Below are 15680 nucleotides of genomic sequence, written 5' to 3' on the forward strand. Positions count from 1 at the left end.
TTACAAAAATGGGTGCCTTGATCGCTCACGATTGCTCGTGGTGATCCAAAGCAACAAATAATATGGTTTCTAACAAAGGAAACAACAGTGTTAGCATCATCAGTACGGGTAGGAATCACTTCCACCCATTTAGAAACATAGTCTACAGCTAACAATATATAGAGGTGGCCATTAGAATTTGGAAATGGACCCATGAAGTCAATGCCCCAGACATCAAAAATTTCACAGAAAAGCATAGTTTGTTGAGGCATTTCATCCCTCTGGGATATATTACCAAACCTCTGGCATGGGGGACGAGATTTACAAAATTCAGCAGCATCTTGAAAAAGTGTAGGCCACCAGAATCCACAGTTTAAGATTTTTCTAGCTGTTCGTTGAGGGCCAAAATGTCCTCCACTCTCAGATGAGTGACAGGCCTCTAAAATGGACTGGAATTCTGATTGAGGCACACACCTTCTAATTACCTGGTTAGTGCCACATCTCCATAAATATGGGTCATCCCATATATAATATTTAGACTCGCTTTTCAGCTTGTCTCTTTGGTGCTTAGTAAAGTGTGGAGGAAAAGTGCGGCTAACTAAATAATTAGCTACAGGTGCATACCAAGGGGTTACCGCAGATACTGCTTGTAGGTTATCAATGGAAAATGATCAGATATAGGAGTGGAGTCATCCTTAATGTGTTCAAGGCAACTCAAGTGGTCTGCCACTAGATTCTGGGTACCACTCCTATCCTTTATTTCTAAATCAAATTCTTGTAGTAGCAGTATCCAACGTATAAGCCTTGGTTTGGATTCCTTTTTAGCTAATAGATACTTTAGAGCTGCGTGGTCTGAATACACTACTACCTTAGTACCAAGTAAATAGGCTCGAAATTTATCCAGAGTAAAAACAATAGCAAGAAGCTCTTTTTTAGTAGTAGTGTAGTTAGACTGAACGGTGTCTAAAGTTTTAGACGCATAAGCAATAACAAAAGGATCCTTATCTTCACACTGAGCCAGTGCTGCTCCTACTACATGGTTGGAAGCATCGCACATGATTTCGAATGGCTGGTTCCAGTCTGGTCCTCTCACAATTGGAGCTTGAGTCAGGGCGGTTTTCAGCTTATCAAACGCTTGTTTGCAATCCTCACTGAACTCGAACTCGATATCTTTCTGCAGTAATCTGGATAGGGGAAGTGCTACCTTACTAAAGTCCTTAATGAATCTTCGATAAAAACCTGCATGGCCAAGGAACGAACGGACTTCTCTCACAGATGAGGGGTAAGGTAAACTAGAAATAACATCCACCTTTGCTGGATCTACAGAAATACCAGTATTAGATACAACATGTCCCAGTACGATTCCTTGTTTAACCATAAAATGACATTTTTCAAAATTCAATACAAGGTTTGTACTGACACATCTATCTAATACTCTAGATAAACTATCCAAGCAAAGGTTAAAAGAATCACCATAAACGCTAAAATCGTCCATAAAAACCTCCATACAGTCCTTAATAAGATTAGAGAAAAGACTAATAAGATCAGAGAAAAGACTCATCATGCACCTTTGGAAAGTGGCTGGTGCATTGCACAGGCCAAAGGGCATTCTCTTGTAAGCATAAGTCCCAAAAGGACATGTAAAGGTAGTCTTTTCCTGATCCTCAGGAGCTATATGAATCTGGAAATAGCCTATATAACCATCTAAAAAGCAATAATGTGATTTACCTGACAGGCGATCCAGCATTTGATCAATGAATGGAAGAGGGTAGTGATCCTTACGAGTAGCTTGGTTGAGACGCCTGTAATCAATGCAGACCCTCCAGGCGTTCTGTACTCTGGTTGCTATGAGCTCTCCATGCTCATTCTTCACTGTAGTGACTCTAGACTTTTTGGGCACCACTTGTACTGGGCTCACCCATTCACTATCTGAGATGGGGTAGATAATACCTGCCTCTAATAGTCTGGTTACTTCCTTCTTGACAACCTCTAAAATAGTGGGGTTCAGTCTTCTTTGGGGTTGATGAACAGGTCTTGCTCCTTCTTCTAAAAATATCCGTGAGGTCCTATGCAATGATAACTGAAAACTTCTGCTTGACCTCAAGGTAATCATATTTGAGGTATGGAGGGAGGGGTTTCAATTATAACTTCTGGTCATAGTCTGGCTCAGGATTATCTGGAACTGGTGGCAGTGGTAGAGTACCTGCATTGTCCTCGGAATTCCCCACACTTGGACCTTGTCCTATGTACTTATCTTCAAACTTTTCCTGGTGAACTTCAGCTACGGTTTCATCTATGATGTCACACTAGAAGATAGAACGATCTTCTGGACGGTGTTTCATAACTCCAGTCAGATTGAAGCTTACTACTCGGCTGTCTATTTCAAAAGAGTATGTGCCTGCGAAAGCATCTAATTTGAACTTCGAGATCTTCAAGAAAGGTCTTCCGATTAGGATTGATGATGGCTTCTCTGAGTCATTTTGGGGCATCTCCAGGATGTAAAAATCAATGGGGAAAGTGAGACCTTTGATTCCCAGTAATACATCTTCAACAACTCCAGCCACTGTAATAATACTTTTATCTGCTAACACAAAACGAGCTGCCGACCTTTTTAAGGGAGGGAGCCTCAAAACATCATATACAGATAAAGGCATTATACTAACACATGCTCCTAAATCACATATGCAGTCAGAAAATATCACACCTCAAATGGTACAGTTAACCATGCATGGACCTGGATCACTACATTTTTCAGGTATATTTCTCATTAAAGCAGATATAGAACTTCCTAAAGGAATAGTTTCTAATTCAGTAATTTTGTCTTTATGTATGCACAAATCTTTTAGAAACTTTGCATATTTAGGTACCTGTTGAATGACATTAAAAAGGGGAACAGTTACCTCAACCTTTTTGAAGATTTCTACCATTTTGGGATCAGGTTCCAACTGCTTCCTGGGCTTCCTTGCAAGTTGTGGAAATGAAATAGGAACGGCGTCCTCTATAGTGTCTGCGCCCTTTGGTGCTTCTTTCTGTGATTTGGCGTCTTCATCTTCAGCCATATCCTGTATGCTCTTTTCTTCTTCAACTACCTCTTCAGCTAAGGTGTGTTCAGATGGATTTGGCTCTTCCTGATTCCTCTCTTGCAGTGTGGTTTTGGACCTTAGGGTGATGGCATTAATACCACCCTTCGGATTGGGTAATGGTTGAGAGGAGAGTTCACCAGAGCTTGAGGACTGGTTGTTGGAGTTGTTCATTGATCCAATCTGTGAGACAAAGGCTCGCAAAGTAGAATTCAAATCATTCATAATAGAAGTAAAGTTGTTTTCCATGGCCTGTTATCTCCGATCAATAGATTGTAGTAACTCATCATTACGAGATGAAGAGGGGTAAGTGATCTGAGAGGTCTGCTGAGATGCTTGAGGCTGTCTTAAATGAGGTTCTCTGTAGGACTGATTCTGATTCTGCTACTTGAAGTTGTTATTATTATTCCACCTTTGATTTCCATTGTTATCTCTGCCTCCTCAGTTATGATTGTCCCTCCAACCCTGGTTAGAATTGTCTCTTCAGCCTTGGTTAGAGTTATCCTACCATCCTTGGTTATAGTTGCCACCTTGATTGTACCCTTGATTGGGGCGATCATGAAAGTTATGAGTGGCTGCTACAGTGTTGTCTTCTGGTTGGAGTTGCGGACACTCAACGGTATAGTGACTGTAATCTGCATAGATTCCACATACTCTTTGTGGAACCAACTGCTGGCTGTGCTGTGGTGGAGAAGGCTGAACTTGCTGAGGTTGTTGTTGATTCAGTTGCATCTGCTTCAGCAAGTTAGTCATTTCACATAAGCTTTGAGCTATAGCAGCAGTCTCTTTACTAGTGGATACCTCTGCAATAGCTCTTGACCGACTTTGTCTCTGCCTGTGATTCCTAGTAGAGTCAGCTAAGTCGCTGATCAATTGCCATGCTTCTTCCGTAGTCTTGTACTTTTTCATAGAACCATTGCTAGCACCTTCCAGTGTGGTCCTATCTTAAGATTTCAAATCCTGTGTAAAGTAACCGAGCAACACTATCTTGTCAATCATATGATGGGTGCATGCTTCTCGAAGATTATTGAAGCGTTCCAAGTATTCATAGAGGGTCTCAGACTCATCCTGAACGATTATAGACATGTCTTTCCTCAGTTTATCGGTGACTTCAGCTGGAAAGAATTTCTCCAGAAACTCTCTCCTAAGTGTATCCCAGTTAGAAACAGTTGCTCCGGGTTGAGTGTAGTACCACTCTATTGCCTTTCCCTCCAGAGAAAACGGGAAGGCTTTCAACAGAATGGAGATTTCATCAGTGCCATCACGCTTAACAGTAGAACAAGCAGTCTGGAAATTCCTAAGATGCTTGATAGGCTCTTGAGTAGGTAAGTCATGAAACTTGGGCATCAAGTTGAGTAGTGAAGACTTTATTTCAAAATCTACAGCTACTGCTGGGTGGTGTGCCTGGAATGGTTGGAGCGTAAAATCAGGGGCTCCTTCCTCCTGGATAGTGACTCTCCTAGGCGCTGCCATGTCACCTGCACGTAAATGAACTGGATCAGTAGAAAGGGAGCTTGTTTTTTCCTTAGATGACGGTTCAGGTTCGTCCTCAAAGAGGAGTCGCCGACGCCGAGCTTGCCTTATACGTGAAAGAGTTCTTTCAATCTCAGGGTCAAATACTGGCAAGCTTGGATCAGGAAGTGAATGCGTCATTTAACGAAAGAAACGTACAGCTCATAGTGACAGAATGAAAAGATAAATTGTAAATAAAATAAATACCAATCAATAAATTAGCACACTGTTGCAACTCCCCGGCAACAGCGCCAAAAATTGACGTGGCGGAAATTGGCGAGTTAAGAATTTATTAATAGGAATACGTTGCAAGTACAGTCCTTAACCAGCCGAAAATCCGCTTATCAATTTAAAAAGGGGTTGTCACAATATTGAAAATTAAAATACTGGGAGTATGAATCCCAGGTCATCTCCCAACGAGTTGCAGAGAGATGTGCTATTTAATCAATCAGGTGTTTTCAAAAATGGTTGAGTTGGCAAACAGGAAATTAAAATAGAGAATTTAATTAATTCTAAATAAAAGCCTTGACTGGGGGTAGATCAGTTGGAAGCCCTATTCTTGTTGAAATACTCTCAAGATTAATTAATAATTGGAAGTCACTCTGCTTAGTTAACCCTTACTAGGTAAAGGAAAGTCAAGCAGGTTGGAAATCGGTTTCTAGTCATAAGTCCTAATCCTCTCTCTTGGGAAGGACTAGAGTTAATGATTAGAGGGTGATTCAACAATAAACCCAATTATAATTTCTCTCTTGGGTAGTTCAACTCAAGGGTTCCTTTCAATCATCCCCAATCAAGTCATGGAACTACTCACTCATCATAATTATAAAATTCATAGAATTAATGGTGAAAATAAAAGAAGACATGATAAACAATAATGAAAGGATTAATTGAAAATAAAAATAGTCTATATTAATAAGTTGTAAAAATAAGCCAAAGTCAACTCTAGAGGGATTAAAAATATGGAAAATAAATATAAAAAGTAAATAACAAAATAAGATGACTAGTACCGGAAGTAGACTCTTCTCAAAAGCTAAAGCCAAAATCTTCCCAAAAATCCTAATTATGAATGTCAAGTGATAAAAACCTAGGGGAGGAGTAAATCCAGATCTAAAACTAAAAATTATGCAGAATGAATTGTTGTCACTCATTTCTGCATATTTCCTGACTCTAGTCTATAATTCCAGGCCGAAAACTGGGTTGAAATCCGGCCCAAAAACTCTGCCAGCGACTTCTGAAATTCTGCAGATCGCGCACGTCACGCGGACGCGTCATTCACGCAGACGCATCCTTCGGCGGTTTGCTTTTCCATGCGGGCGCGTCGTTCATGCCTCCACGTCACTTCTACTTTTCCAATCCGCACGTCTACGTCATTCATGCGGCGCGTCACTACGGATTCCTCTCTTCCGCACGGTCGCGTCGCTGATGCGTACGCGTCACTTCTCGCTGGTCATCTTCTCAATTTTTTGTATTCCTTCCATTTTTGCAAGCTTCCTTCCCAATCTCCCACTTATTCATGCCCTATAAAGCCTGAAACACTTAACACACAGATCACGGCATCGAATGGAATAAAGGGGGTTTAAATACCTAATTAAAGGTCTCCAGGAAGTAAGTTTTCAATCATGTGATAACTTTAGGAAGGAAATATAAATGCATGCTAATTATATAAATAAGTGAGAAAAGACCATGATAAAACCACACGATTAAACATATTGTAAATCATAAAATAGTGGTTTATCAAGGCTTGAGTCGGAATACGAAAGCAGCATGTACTGTGTCACCCCGTAGATTGGAATTTAAAGGCAATTCACCTAAGTCATTGCTACTGTAATTTGTGTTATATTTCTCTGTTTGTCTGATTTAGTGGGTTTATCCCTTTTATTGAGACGCGTTTAAGAATGACAGACTGCTGTCTGAATGAAACCAATTTGGCAAAAAATCTTATGCTCAGTTCTATACTTAGACAGAGTAACCGGGCATCAGAATAACGTTGCTTTGTTTGGAGAACATAATATATCATTATCGTATCCCACAGTTTAGATAGTTTGGAACAAGTACCCAACAAATTCGAGGTCCGCTACCAATTTTTCGTAGTGCAGTTGCCGTTCCATTTCGCTAGAGCATTCGCAGGAAACTAAAATGAAAATTTAAATGTATATAATTTGAAACCTCCTTCCACACAGCCAAAACCTACTAATAGTTTAGTACAATCTCTTTACCAAATAAACGCACATATACAACCATAATTAATGCCACAGCCTGCTTGTATGAAAATTTTTTGACATCCAAATGAATTTTGCTTCGACAATTTTACTTAAGATGGCATGTTTTGAATAATTACTAATGCATAAAAGGAATTCACAAAAACGACATATTCAACACCTTACAATATACATTGGGGTTCACCTGCATACCTAAGTACAAAAATAGAAATCTAAGACATATTTCATCTTCGCTGTAACAGTTGCATGCATCTAAAAAGAAAATGTCGTGAAACTAGATTAACGAAAAGTTCATAGTTGGAGTTGCAAGTCTGTGTCTGTGGAAAGCAAGACTCTGTTTAGGAGAAATGTAATGTTGAAGCTCCAATGAATGTTCCTAACTTGATATATGGAGATAAACACGCAAGTTATTCATGACTGGTTCTGCTTCCCAATTCAGGGGTCCCCGTGCAGGTAACGTCGGTGTTATGGTCATTGAAACTAGTGGTTTGGAGGGCTGTGTCATTGTCATGAAAGATCTATATTCGGAACAAAGGGTTCCCAATGCATGTTAGACCTGTAATGTCCCGCGATACGCATCCAACTCTAACGTATGGCATTGCTACCACCAATTGATACTGTGTAGGCCATGATTTTTTTTCTAATTCTTAGTTCGTCTAGAAATCCGATTCAACATCAATGAATGGAGTTTCCAAGTCTTGAATATGGGCCTGTAATTACAGGAAAGTACAATTAACAAGAACTGCTGCAATTGATTCTACAACTACCAATGGAGCATGTATTGATCTCTGCATCATTTCGATAACGACGTTCTTGAAATAAACAACCGAAAGCTCTAGTTTGTTTCGTACACTCAAAGTACGTATAAACCATGAAAATTCCCACTTTACAAAGGAATGCAAACATTCAGCATTCATCATATTTCTACAAAACGTTAATGTCGGGTACCTTTTTCGCAGGTGTACACGGCTTTATCCCCCTTTCTCGTTGACATCCGTCTCCACTGTCAGATGATCAAAACTTGGGGGGAAAGAATAGAGTGTGTTTCAACTTATGGCTGGCTCCTTCCTTTCTCTTTCTTGAATGAAACTAGACCGGAGTTGGGAAACACCATACCATATTCACAGGATGTTACTCATCGTTTGAGTCTGATAGTCTGTCTTTGTATTTGTTTGTCAAGTTTATCTACGACCAAATTGAAATTTATTCGAGTCACCTTGTTATCACGACTGCCTTTCTTCCCGTCCGAAAAACACTGAAAAAGAACGCAGACGGTTAGATAATGATTCAACCATCATTCGAGAATGGAAAGTTGAGAAAGAATGTTAGAAAGTTAAAGTCACGACAACCTCCTAGCTAACACAAAAATAAAACACAGGAACTTACAATACGACACAGCTGCAAAACAACAAGATACACAATCTAAAGAAATAGACAGTAACATTAAATTGAATAAGTTTCTTTCCAACAAAGAAAATATGCTGAATATATGCAACCTCCTGTGGCCAACGAAGTCAAAAACCACAATCAGGTGTACGACATCTCATGGTTGGAAATTGATAAGGTAGGACAACTAAAAGAAGATATCCAGAACATATATGTACCTCTCCAACAAAATCTGCTTTGCATGTTGCACAGAATGTCTCTCCCGTGTGTGAAATTTGGTCACTTGAAATTGCATAATGTCTCGCTGAAGCTTGAGAAAAACATGATTGCTACCCGAAAGACCAAAGAACATAAAGCCATAACCTTGCTATTCTTCCTCGTCTAATCCATGAACCTAACATGCGCACGCAGCCTCTTGTTATCCCCACTTGTGTGCCTCCTCCTCATGTAGTGAGCAACAAAGACGTGTACATTAACAAAAGTTACTCCCTTTTTAATTTCTATTACGTAATTCGTCGACAGAAAAATGGATTATAAATCAGATCAGTTTCAATTTTGTGCATTCCTATTCTTCTGAAAGGCAGTCCCCGTGTAATCATATCAACACTAATTAACATTGTGGATATCGTACTAACAACGTAGCGGTTAATAATTGAGATACAACGTGTTGCCAACATCACGAGGTAGCATCTATTTTTTTTAAGAGAAATATTGGAAAAGCCTACGGAATCCGATATCGTTGGAAGTACCAATTGGGGATGAAATAGAAGTAAAATGGAGCAAGAAAGAAAATGATAGTGTTTGAATGAACGAAGGTTGAGACAGAGTTGTAGACTTATTGGAATTAATGCAAGAGTTTTTCGTGGCATTTAAGTACAAAGGAGAATCTAAATTTAAATCCATGGCGATTCGTTCAAGTGCTTCCGAAATTGATTACTCGAGTTTCAGAGGTTTCCATATTGATGGCCCCCATATAAATAGAAAAATTATTTCCCATATGACGGTCATCTTCATGCAAACTTATCAAACTTAAATAATCAATTTCGGAGTCACTCGAATGGATCACCAGGAATTTAAATTTAAATTCCCCATACTAAAAAAACAACGAAATAATTTTGCTTTAACATCGATAACTCCACAACTCCGTAATGACCTTCATTCAAACAAATGCTAAAATCTTCTATCTTCCTCTATTTTACTTCTATTCCATCCCTGGCTGGTACATCTGATGATATTCAAGTTTTGGAATTCCATTACAATAATTCTTTTATCAAAATTTATGCCACCTATTGTGTTCGGCAACACGTGCTCATTTAATTAGTTACAAGCGACTGAGAAAACTGAATAGCCTGTTAGTAGTTTCAGGTCTGTCCACATGTTGCTAACATTTTATTTTGAACATGAAACATGGAAATTTAAATGGGTCCTGAGTATTGTGTCTTGTTTTAAAATTTTACTAAATAGCATTACGTTTCAAAAGAAATTTTTGACTTCATAACAAGTTCACACGCAAATGTTAATTCTGATCATACCTACTTCTCATCAACATTTACAATTGACGAGGCCATACAAGAAGCACCTCCATTACAGGAAAGTATACCTGCCAAAGAAAATGAATTATTTATCAACTCCAGATTCAAAAAGTTTTAATTGGTTACACTACGTAAATTCTCAAAAATGAAGACCACGTGAAGAAAAAAAATTTGACAAAAAATATTAATCTAGGTACTTGGTCGAATAAAAAAGGTTACATCAACTGCTTACAGATAAAGCTCTATTATCTCTAACCAAGCTACTAATTTTTTCTTCCCTTAAAAAAGGGTTTTGAACTACTAAGAAATGCAGCAGGTCTTAGCTGGTGAGGTAATGAATGCATGAATGATGAGAGTGATTTATTCATGTCAAAAATATCAGTCAATATATTATAGGTTTGCAAAAGAAGTAGCTGATCAATAGGAACGAAATTTTTTAGTATATTGCAATAACTACGTATTCGGTAGCAACTTATGAATTCTTTTAAAATATAATTGTTCATTTGATTTTTTTTTACTAAATCCATTACAATTAATGTGAATTTTCTCTTCATCTTCATTTCAGCATATTTTGCGAACTTTTGCCATCTTATTCTCTTATTGAAAGGGACAATTCAATTATTGTACTCTAAAATTGATTCAAATGTTAAAACAAACTTGAATTGACACTTTCAAGTAGTGGTGGCCATTTCACCAAAGAAAAAGTTAGGGGACGCCCCTTCAAACAAATGCCTACCTCCTAACTCTTATATACCTTACTCCGAAAATAATAAATAACTAAACTTTAAAAACTTCAACTTGAGCGGCCTCAATATGTCATAAACCTTAACAAACGTTATATTCACCAGCATCAATATGTGATAAACCATTATGAGATTACTTTCGACGTTAAACTCTTTCATGCTCTTTTTTATAAAGCCAATTTCATCACCATATCCCCTTCGCACACCTATTATACAATAATAATAGCACGTAACAAAGATTTTGTCATCAACTTTCAAATTTTTCTGACTATATCAAAGCTTTTTATAGGAATAACAATTTTCAGAAGACTAGGGTCAACACATATGTCTTGCACATACCAATGAGTTAAAGAAAGGGTGGTCATCAAAACTTTAATACATATTATTCACCATCGAAAAAGACTTTTCAACAACGTGTACAAAGAAAAAAAATTGCTTCATTTATCAACCCTTATACTTAGGATAGAAAGAAACTTCATGTAACGTAACAGGTAAATACTAACAAATTTCAAATAATTATGTTCTACCAATTAATAAGTTTTGGTATCGAGACTTTAAAATCTACACACCAATGTGTTATCAAATATACCTGCTAACAAAAACTAATTATTTCTCAAATCTATATTCAACAACTATTTATTGGGAACTACTGCGTAAATCCTAAAATATCAACACCACAGAAATAAAAGCAATTTTGTGCGAAGAAAAATTACTCCAACTACTTGGTAGACTCAAATGTAATCCAAACCGAGTCACAACAACAAACTAACAAAGATACCCAGTTCGGGAACACAAAAAATGCATCACTGCATTACGAGAAACAAAGTTAATAAAAGCCTTTTTAAGTTTGCAAGGACCAAAAGAAATGCTACTAAATTTAATATGCATTCGAAGTTTCACGTGACATAAATTTATAATGTGAAGTATCTTTACTTCTCTTCAGGTACTCAAATTCTTTTACTAGCTTTCTTTAAGGCATTCACAAGCAGTTACAATCAACGTCATGCCAACATATTATCACATATATTTAATTCAAAAATTTCCACAAAAATTTTACAAGGTTTTCTACACATACTTTGTATACATTCAAGGTTTTAACCAATCAAAATTCACATTTTACGACCATATATTCATAAACTATTCAATATCGGCATTCAAGCAACAAGATTGATCTCCAACTGGGAGAATAAAAGATAACGGAAAAGCTAGCAAATTCTGATGCAACATGAAACAAACGTAATTATCAACTTATTCAGCAATTTAGAGCACCAATCAAATATGTGTGACATTATTTACCAGTACCAATCCACTTCTTAATTAATTATTAAGTAATTGTAAGGCAATCATCAACTGATTAAAAAAATAAATATGACAGAAAAACAAACTTCATGGTCACTCACCTTGCCAATTGATACACACCAACTGAATTGCCTATGGCAGAACAATATTGGTTTTGCGTCCGCATCTGTCATCCCATACAGTCCAGCAGTAATCTATAACAAAAAATTAATATAAAATAAATTAAACAACTTAAATTCAACAAACCAATAATCTCTTTCATAACCAAAATTAAAATATCAGGATGTCCAAATATTGGTGGTTATACTTACATTTTTTCCAACGTCTAGGTATGCTTCCTATAATTGTCCCACCAGACTCCACACTCGAATGATAATCGCTGACATCAACATTCAGGATTTCATCCACTTAATACGACGGACTTTCAGATCTGTCCGAATGCATATCTCTCAGCCTCTCTCAAACAGATTTCAGAGTAACAAAATTTAAACAAAATTTCACATCAACAACGCACAAAGTCACACACCTGAATGGGAGAAGATAGGCCCGACGACTTAGGTAGCAAACAAGAAGGCATGATAGAAAAGACGGAGATGACCTCTCTGATTCTGATTGTCTTGAATTGGGGTTATGGTTTTTATTATCTTTTATCGTTACTTGAAACCTTCTACATTTACCCATTTTGTTCTTTTGGTCTTCGAATAAGACAATGCAATCTTATCCTAAACCAAAACCCATGCCCACCAATCATACCACCATTAACACGAACCACAACCTCGCACCATATTTCACTTGACAGTATCCACATTGCTTCATAAAGTGATAAGACCATCTCTTAAACAAAGGGCTACTAAGAATTGACATAATCCAATAACACCAGCCTGGCTCATACTTCAAATACCTCACATCCAGGCCCATATTTTAAATAACTCACATCTTGGCACATACACTTTTCAGCTAGTCGTTTCTCAAGTTAGCTAGCTTTCAATTCAACCAAAGCGCCACCAAGGGGCATTAACGACCCCTACTCTCCTATAAACCACCTAACAGGAGATAACTGCAGCATGAGGTCACGTCATATGGTGCGCTAAAAATTTGATGCATCACTTTACCTAAATCCATCTCAATCAGAACTGTTTGTTTATTTAATTGTTAAATCCAATGGACACTTTACATGGACTATCAGAGTTCTAAAAAAGTGGTTTGGACCATTTGAAAACTTTCCTAAAAGATGAACGTTGCATAATATATTAACTATACATATATTTTACTTTAGGTATATAATTAATTATTATAATTATTTATAAATTAAATATGATTTACTTATTTAATATAATTATTTAAAGAATTATATTAAATAATTAAAGTTAGTTTATTTTTATGTATGAAATTTGAAATACTAACCACATTACAAAACTAGTCGTTACAAAACTAACCGTTACTATGTTACCGTTATTATTAATAAATTAATATTTTGTTATTCTATATATACTGCTTACATACACTTCTATTGCATAATATGATTGTTGCAAACATAAAGCGGGCTTGTATATTTTTTTTAAAAAAAAGAAACTTGCAAACATAATGCGAACTTGTATTATATTGCATAATATGATTGTTGAGGATGAAAGAGACACTTATGCAGGAAATTTTGCTCAAGGCTTAGAGTATGACGATGTCGAAAACGGCTTATCACAATCTTAGCTAAGAGAGGAAGATTTTGCACCATACCATTAATTTCTCCAAAGAAATGCCCAACTTCAAAATAGACAGCATAGACAGTTGAAAGTGACTTGATTGAACATATATGGCAATTTCACAGTACTTGTCGTTCACTATAGAACTTAACTATGTTTTTTATATTAAATAATTTTACAAATTAGTATAATCTCGTTTTATATATTGTGTATTATTTTTCTATATGATTTTTTTATATTAATATTTTGTAACAGTAAATTATTTTTGAATTTATAAATTTAAAAATATTATTGTAAGAAATAGTAATTATATTAATTTTAATTACTTTAATTAATTAATTAAATGAGACTGCAATAGGGACTAAAGCTAGTTCCTTTTAATGGAGAAGAGAGATGCTTTGAATTCTTATTTACTATTTATTACGCAAAAGTTGATGTAGAATTACTTTTTATGACGGGTGAATCATAAATAAAGATTGGGATAAATTTTTTAATAGAGATGGTCTAAGAGCATGTCTAATAATAAACAAATGAAGGCCATTTACTATTTGTCTGACAAAAAGTGAAAACTAACCTTTGGAGCAAAATGAAAGTGAATTCCATCATAATTTTTGAAACAAACAAAGCCCTACTCAAAGGGGCTTGATTTCTTTTGATTTTAACCAATGATATTTAAACATGTGTCAATTAAATTAAAAAAAATTAAATAATATTTTGTTAATAAAATTAACAATATTTTATATACATATACAAGATGAACGTTGCATAATATGTTAACTATACATATATTTTACTTTACGTATATAATTAATTATTATAATTATTAATTAGAATTATATTAAATAAGTAAATTATATTTAATTTATGAATAATTATAATAATTAATTATAATTCTATTTAATTAATAGTTTGATTCTGACTGAAATTGAGGGATTTGAGCAAAACTCTGAAGAAGGCTGACAAAAGGACTGCTGATGCTGTTGGATTCTGACCTCCCTGCACTCGAAATGGATTTTCTGGAGCTACAGAACTCCAATTGGCGCGCTCTCAACGGCGTTGGAAAGTAGACATCCAGGGCTTTCCAGCAATATATAATAGTCCATACTTTATTCGAAGAATGACGACGTAATTTGGCGTTAAACGCCAACTACACGCTGCTGTCTGGAGTTAAACGCCAGAAAAACATGGCACAGGATTCGGTGGTCTAGGAACCTTTGGATCACTTAGTGGTCCAAGTAGAAAACATGTTTTTAGAGTTTTTTAATTAATTGCTACTTAGTCCTTGAACTAATTTTAATTACAAATCAACCCTATATATTTTATTTAATTATAAAAAATAGTTTTTTATTTTATAAATTATTATTTTATCAATTATCTATTATATTTATTAACAATCAAATACAAAAATAACAACCAATTATATCCTCCATTCATCCTAATAATTCTAATTGATTAAATAATTAACTTTGATCTCGTTACGTTCGTCCATGGCTTCCAAATCGTGTTTCCTTGAAATTCAATCGATTGGTTTTTCAAAACAATCGATTGAATGATAACTCAATCGATTGGTTTACACTATATCACAAAACAATCGATTGAAAATTGTAAGGTAGAATGGTAAAAAGTTTATACCAATCGATTGTTTATACTTTTCAATCGAATGAATGCCTCAAAACAATCGATTGAATTCACGAAAATAACATTGATTTGCCAAATACAATCGATTGGAAAGTGATGACATTGAAGTTTTAGCCAAATTCAATCGATTGGTAATGTAATACAATCGATTGGAAGGTGATGAAGTTGAATGTTTTGCCAATTTCAATCGATTGGTAATGGTACCCAATCGATTGAAATGAAACTGTACACTGAAAATTTATAAATTCACCTTTGCTTCGCATGCTGCAACTAATGCATGTTACATACAAGAAACTAAAAAGCACATAAAATAAAAACAGACAATTAATTACATGATTGTTCTATTTTAAATTTAATCTGTTTGTCCTCTGGTTTTGTGCCACTGAAATAAAATCAACAAAATAATCCATGTTTAAATCTCATTTAGGGTACGTGTTTAACAAATATCTATATGGTATGAACTTGTACAAGGAGGAATTCATCAGCCTTGCTTTGATTCCTTCTTTGATTACGTTGTTGGTTACTTGCAAGTTCAATTTTTGTTTTATTATGTCAATTTTGTTTTATTATATGGTTTGAAACTCTTGATTATTCA

The 15680-nt window shown here is 35.8% G+C and overlaps 1 long non-coding RNA gene across 3 annotated transcripts; it reads right to left on the reverse strand.

Annotated features, from left to right (window-relative positions):
* Window positions 1–7371: 7371 nt before the first annotated feature.
* Window positions 7372–12543, reverse strand: LOC107484815 (uncharacterized). Of its 3 annotated transcripts, none has more exons than XR_008008456.1 (6): window positions 12277–12543; window positions 12062–12180; window positions 11852–11944; window positions 8395–9776; window positions 7739–8045; window positions 7372–7500 (listed from the first exon to the last, which is right to left on the reverse strand). It is a non-coding gene; the product is annotated as an uncharacterized LOC107484815 (long non-coding RNA). The 3 variants fall into 3 exon arrangements; XR_008008457.1 differs by lacking the exon at window positions 7372–7500 and having other exon boundaries at window positions 7587–8045; window positions 8395–8570; window positions 9709–9776; XR_002375036.2 differs by lacking the exon at window positions 7372–7500 and having other exon boundaries at window positions 7587–8045.
* Between the last annotated feature and the right edge of the window lie 3137 nt (window positions 12544–15680).

This window comes from Arachis duranensis, chromosome 4 (genome assembly GCF_000817695.3).
Source record: "Arachis duranensis cultivar V14167 chromosome 4, aradu.V14167.gnm2.J7QH, whole genome shotgun sequence".
Classification (NCBI taxonomy): Eukaryota; Viridiplantae; Streptophyta; class Magnoliopsida; order Fabales; family Fabaceae; genus Arachis; species Arachis duranensis.